General features: G+C 41.8%; 1 protein-coding gene across 1 annotated transcript in view; it reads left to right on the top strand.

The window, feature by feature from the left end:
* LOC121572623 (sushi, von Willebrand factor type A, EGF and pentraxin domain-containing protein 1) overlaps nt 1-6000 on the top strand; it is a 123238-nt gene that overhangs the window by 24846 nt on the left and 92392 nt on the right. The gene's annotated exons all lie outside the window — the stretch shown is intronic.

Genomic DNA, 6000 nt, shown 5'->3' with positions numbered 1-6000 from the left:
GAAATGGGATTACCATTAACAGCAACTACAACAACAATATTAATGAGAATAACAATACATTAAAGCAATAGTAGTCGACCAATCTCAACATGACTGAGAAGACATATTACATGCTATGAAAGCCAAAACAAAACAGGAAATATTATTGACATTACATTACAATTTTCACTGGCTGTCCCTCAGGTTGTGGCAGGAGGACACATATTTGGCTGCCAAAATTGCACATTTTGGCTTTTCACCCAATAAATATTTGATTTTTTCTTCCTCTTTTATAGTTTCAAATTCGTTGTACTGAATGATAATTTTGGGAAAGAAAGATTCTCTTAGGTCTGAGTATTTGTCACAGTGTAATAGGAAATGCAGCTCTGTCTCTACCTCTCCCCGGGGGCAGAGTGAGCACAGCCTGTCCTCTCTGGGCAGCCAGGTTTGCCTGTGACGACCGGTCTCTATAGCCAGACTGTGCTCACTGAGTCTGTACCTAGTCAGTGCTTTTCTCAGTTTTCTATCAGTCACAGTGGTCAGATAGTCTGCCACCATGTACTGTCTGTTTAGAGCCAAATAGCATTGAAGTTTACTTTGATTTTTTTGTGGTGTCTTTCCAATAGGTGATATATTTTTCTTTTTGCTTTGTGATGATTTGGTTGGGCCAGATTTTCTGAGTGCTGTCCTGAGGCTCTATGAGGTTGGTTTTGGTTAGTGAACTGAGCCTCAGAACCAGCTGGCTGAGGGGACTCTTCTCTTGTTTCATCTCTTGACATAGTAGAGCTGTGTGATGGAATGTTTTGGGGTCACTTGTTTTTAGATGGTTGTAAAATTTGATGGCTCTTTTTTCTATTCGAATAAGGAGGGGGTATTGGCCCAATTCTGCTCTACATGCATTATTTGGAGTTTTTCTTTGCACTTGCAATACAGTCTTGCAAAACTCTGCATGCAGTATTTCGATTGGATGTTTGTCCCATTTGGTAAATTCAGTATTAGAGAGCGGACCCCATACTTCGCTGCCATATAGAGCAATTGGTTCTATAACTGATTGGAAAATTTTGAGCCAGATTCTAATTGGAATTTCGATTTTAATATTCCTTTTAATGGCATAGAATGCTCTTCTTGCTTTGTCTCTCAGCTCATTCACAGCCATGTGAAAGCTACCTGTGTTGCTGATATTTAGTCCTAGATATGTGTAATTTTTGGTGTGTTCTAATAGAACTGTGTCCAAATAGAATTTATATTTGTCATCCTGATTTCCTGACCTTTTTTGGAATATCATTATATTCGTTTTTTTAGATTAACGGTCAGGGCCCAGGTCTGACAGAATCTGTGCAGATGATCTAGATGCTGCTGTAACCCCTCCTTAGTGGGAGACAGTAGCACCAGGTCATCTGCGTACAGCAGACACTTGATTTCAGTGTTGTGTAGGGTGAGACCAGGTGCTGACGATTCTTCTAATGTTTTTGCCAATTCGTTAATGTAGATGTTAAATAGTGTTGGACTTATTGGGCAGCCCTGTTTCACTCCACGTCCCTTAGAGAAGAAGTCTGTTTGCTTGTTGCCGATTTTAATCGCACATTTGTTTTTAGTGTACATTGATTTAATAACATCATATGTTTTCCCCTCCAATACCACTTTCTATTAGTTTGTAAAAAGACCTTCGTACCAAATTGAATCAAATGCTTTCTTGAAGTCTACAAAACACGAGTAGATTTTGCCTTTGTTTTGATTTACTTGTTTGTCAATTAGAGTCTGCAGGGTGTAAATGTGGTCTGTTGTACGATAATTTTTTACAAATCCAATCTGGCTTCTGCTTAGGACGTTGTGTTCATCAAGGAAATTATGTAGTCTGCTGTTTATGATACTGCAGAGAATTTTCCCCAAGTTGCTGTTAACGCAAATTCCTCTGTAATTATTTGGGTCAAATTTGTCTCCATTTTTATAAATTGGTGTGATCAATCCTTGGTTCCAAATATCGGGGAAAATACCTGCAGTTAGGATAATGTTGAAGAGTTTGAGTATAGCCAATTTGAATTTGTGGTCTGTATATTTGATCATTTCATTTAAAATACCATCAGCACCACAGGCCTTTTTGGGTTGGAGAGTGCAAAGTTTTTCCAATAATTCTTGTTCTGTAATTGGGGTATCCACAGGATTCTGATAGTCTTTGACTGCTGATTCAAGGATTTGTAATTTTTCTTGTATATCTTGTTGTTCTGGGCTCTTTGTTATATTGCTGTAGAGGTTTGCAAAGTGATTTCTCCACATATCCCCATTTTGGATAGCCAATTCCTCATTATGAGGTTTGTTTAATTTATTCCAATTCTCCCAGAAGTGGTTTGATTCTATGGATTCCTCAATCACATCCAGCTGATTTCTAATGTGCTGTTCCTTTTTTGTTCTTAGGGTGTGTTTGTATTGCTTCAGTGTTTCCCCATATTGAAGACGTATATTTTTGTTGTCTGGGTCTCTGTGTTTATGATTAGATATATTTCTCAATGACTTTCTTAGATTTTTGCAATCATTATCAAACCATTTTTCATGATCTATTATTTTTGGTTTGCTCTTATGTTTCTTAAGATTAGCCAAGGAGGCTAATTTGTCAAATATAAAGTTTATGTTCCAAACGGCCAAATTTATACCTTCATTGGTGTAGGAGAATGTTAATGCTAAAAAGTTGTCCAGGAGAGATTGTATTTTTTGGCTACTAATTGCTTTTTGGTAGATTTCTGTACTGTTTGCACTCCATCTATAGGTCTGTTTAGTACCATGTAATTTATTGGGCCGTGATGCTTCATGGTTGGGTTCTGCTCTTTTCAGATACACTGTGATTTTACTGTGGTCAGAGAGAGGTGTTAGTGGGCTGACTGTGAAGGCTCTGAGAGACTCTGGGTTAAGGTCTGTGATGAAGTAGTCTACAGTACTGCTGCCAAGGGATGAGCTGTAGGTGTACCTACCAAAAGAGTCCCCTCTTAACCTACCATTGACTATGTACAGACCCAGTGTTCGACAGAGCTTCAGGAGCTGTACTCCATTTTTGTTTTTCACTTTGTCATAGTTGTTTCTAGGGGGGTATGTGGGGAGGGAAAGGTTGTTGCTTCCCGGTAGGTGTTTGTCCCCATGACTGTTAATAGTGTCTAGTTCTTCTGCTGTTCTAGCATTCAGATCTCCACAGACCAGCACATTGCCTTGGGCCTGAAATTGACTAATCTCCCCATCTAGAATGGAGAAACTCTCTTCATTGAAGTAGGGTGACTCTGAGGGGGGAATGTATGTGGCACAGAGGAAGACGTTGTTATCTGTTAAGATAGCCTCCTTGTTGATTTTTAGCCAGATAAAGAATTCTCCTGTTTTGATCAATTCGATTGAATTAGTTAGTTCAGATTTATACCATATTAGCATTCCCCCTGAGTCTCTGCCCTGTGTGATTCCTTTTAATTTGGTGGATGGTACGATTATCTCGCTATAACCTAGTGGACAGCCAGTGGAAACATCACCTCTGCACCATGTTTCCTGTAGTACTACAATATCAACATCATCAATTTCTTTAAGGAAGTCTGGGTTTCTGCTCTTTAGCCCAAAAGCAGAGGACTTCAAGCCTTGTAAATTCCAACATGCAACGTAAAAAGACTTCATAACTGTTTTTTCTTTACATTCAAAATGAGATAAACACTCACAATCCAACAAGAACTATTAAAATAGGATTTTTCAATTAAGGTAAACTCTTATTATGCAAATGTGATTTGTTTATCATTTAAGATAGTATTTGTGTCATGCCACTTGGGTGGATGTAGTGTGAGGATGGTGGAGTTCTTGTGCTCATCTTACCATGACCCTCGGCCTATCACATGTGAGCATAGTAGATTCAGCATTTGTTTGATGTCACTCATTTCTCTCTCTCTCTCTCTCTCTCTCTCTCTCTCTCTCTCTCTCTCGCTCCCCTTCTCTCCACCCCCCTCTCTCTCTTTCTCTCTCTAACGCTTTGACAGACATCTAAGCTCATATACAGACACACTATCCTATTGCTGCTGCTTTCTATCTTTCTTGGATGGATGTATCTCACAGTAGGACTTTCTTGGATGGATGTATCTCACAGTAGGACTTTCTTGGATGTATCTCACAGTAGAACTTGCCAATTACATTGTTGAGGAAATGCATGTGATGTACTCTGTAAAGTATCAAAGGGTTCCAACCTCACATAGGTTCACTCAAAGCTCATAGTATTGGTTGAGTACTCTTATCTACACACACACACACACACACACACACACACACACACACACACACACACACACACACACACACACACACACACACACACACACACACACACACACACACACACACACACACACACACACACACACACACACACACACCAAGGCATCATGCCAAAAGGAGTGTTTCGCTTGCTAGCTGCCAAATCCTACAATTAGTGAGGCCCACAACTGTTTTATATGCAGGTTGATGTTTATTGTCATGAGTCTTGTCCTGCAGGCAGAACTGAGCGATTTCCCCTAAGATAGGCTAGCTGAAAAGTCAAAATTGGCTATATTGTAAATATTTATGAAAACAATTTAAGGTTAATGTTAAGGTTAAGGTCAGATTTTATGACTTTGTGGCTGTGTTAGCTAGTGACCACTCTGCAGAGCTGCCTCCAGGGCAAGATTCATGAGGAAAAACTCTAACCTGCATGATAGAAGAACAGGTGTGTGTGGGTGTGTGCGTAGCGTGTGTGTGTAGCAGCGTGTGATAGAAGAACAGGTGTGTGTGGGTGTGTGCGTAGCGTGTGTGTGTAGCAGCGTGTGTGTAGCTATATATATGGTTTATACATACACACACTCATCTGTGGCACCCCCCTGCTCACCACCAGCCACCAGCCGTCGTCACACCCCAACACAAACCCTTGCGACCCCACAGCTCTTTGAGCAACCCCATAAAATATCCTAAAACACCCCAAAACACACACTTCTCTCTCAGTCACCTCTTCCAGGGCGCAGGCCACAATGACATCACTGTGGTTTGGTGACAGCAGACGGGTTAGGTCTAGGGGAGAACCAGGGAGGGAGAACCAGGGAGGCCCCTCACCATAACGAATCAGCCTGCCTGGGTGCACTGACAGCTGGGAGCGGGCGGCAGAGAGGCCTGGAAGGCTGGGATGACAACAAGGGTGCCTCTCTGGTGACTTTGAAGAGAGGATCAGAGAAGCAAGGCTTTTCCTCCCTCCCCTTCTCTCTCCTCCATCTCTCCATCCCTCTCCCTCCCTCCCTCCCTCCCTCCATCCTCCCTTCCCTCGCTTCACAGCCTCTGTAATTACGTTAACCAGCCGGAGATGCTTGAAGTGCAGCCAATTAGACAATAAAGAACAGAGCTCCAGCTTTCTCTTCCTTTCTTTTATTTCTCTCTCTCTCTCTCTCTCTCTCTCTCTCTCTCTCTCTCTCTCTCTCTCTCTCTCTCTCTCTCTCTCTCTCTCTCTCTCTCCTCTCTCTCTCTGCCTCTCTCTGCCTCTCTCTACCTCTCTCTCTCTCTCTCTCTCTCTCTCTCTCTCTCTCTCTCTCTCTCTCTCTCTCTCTCTCTCTCTCTACCTCTCTCTCTCTCTCTCTCTACCTCTCTCTACCTCTTTTTCTCCCTTTCGCTCCTTGGTCACGCCCCTTATAACCGTCTCCTATCCTCTCACTTTCACACTCTCTCCATTATCTCTCCCTCACTCTCTCCATTATCTCTCCGTCACTCTCTCCCTCACTCTCTGTCTCACTCTCTCCCTCACTCTCTCTCAGTCATATCCCTTTATATTAACTTATTGTATTGAACTACCCTTTATGCCCAACATCTCTCCATTAATGTCTCACACTCACGCCATCTTGTTTTCACTTCCTCATCTTCTTTATAGTCCTTATTTTCCCCTTTTCCTCGCATCCATAACATTTCAATTAATTTCATTCCGAACAAACATACCAACTGTAGCAGGTCTGTGTTCATTACAGTAGAGCAACACAGACTAGCAGAGCAGATGTC

This window comes from Coregonus clupeaformis, chromosome 16, assembly GCF_020615455.1.
Source record: "Coregonus clupeaformis isolate EN_2021a chromosome 16, ASM2061545v1, whole genome shotgun sequence".
NCBI lineage: Eukaryota > Metazoa > Chordata > Actinopteri > Salmoniformes > Salmonidae > Coregonus > Coregonus clupeaformis.
The sequence above is the reverse complement of the archived record's forward strand: the minus strand, read 5'-3'. Positions and strand labels throughout refer to the sequence as shown.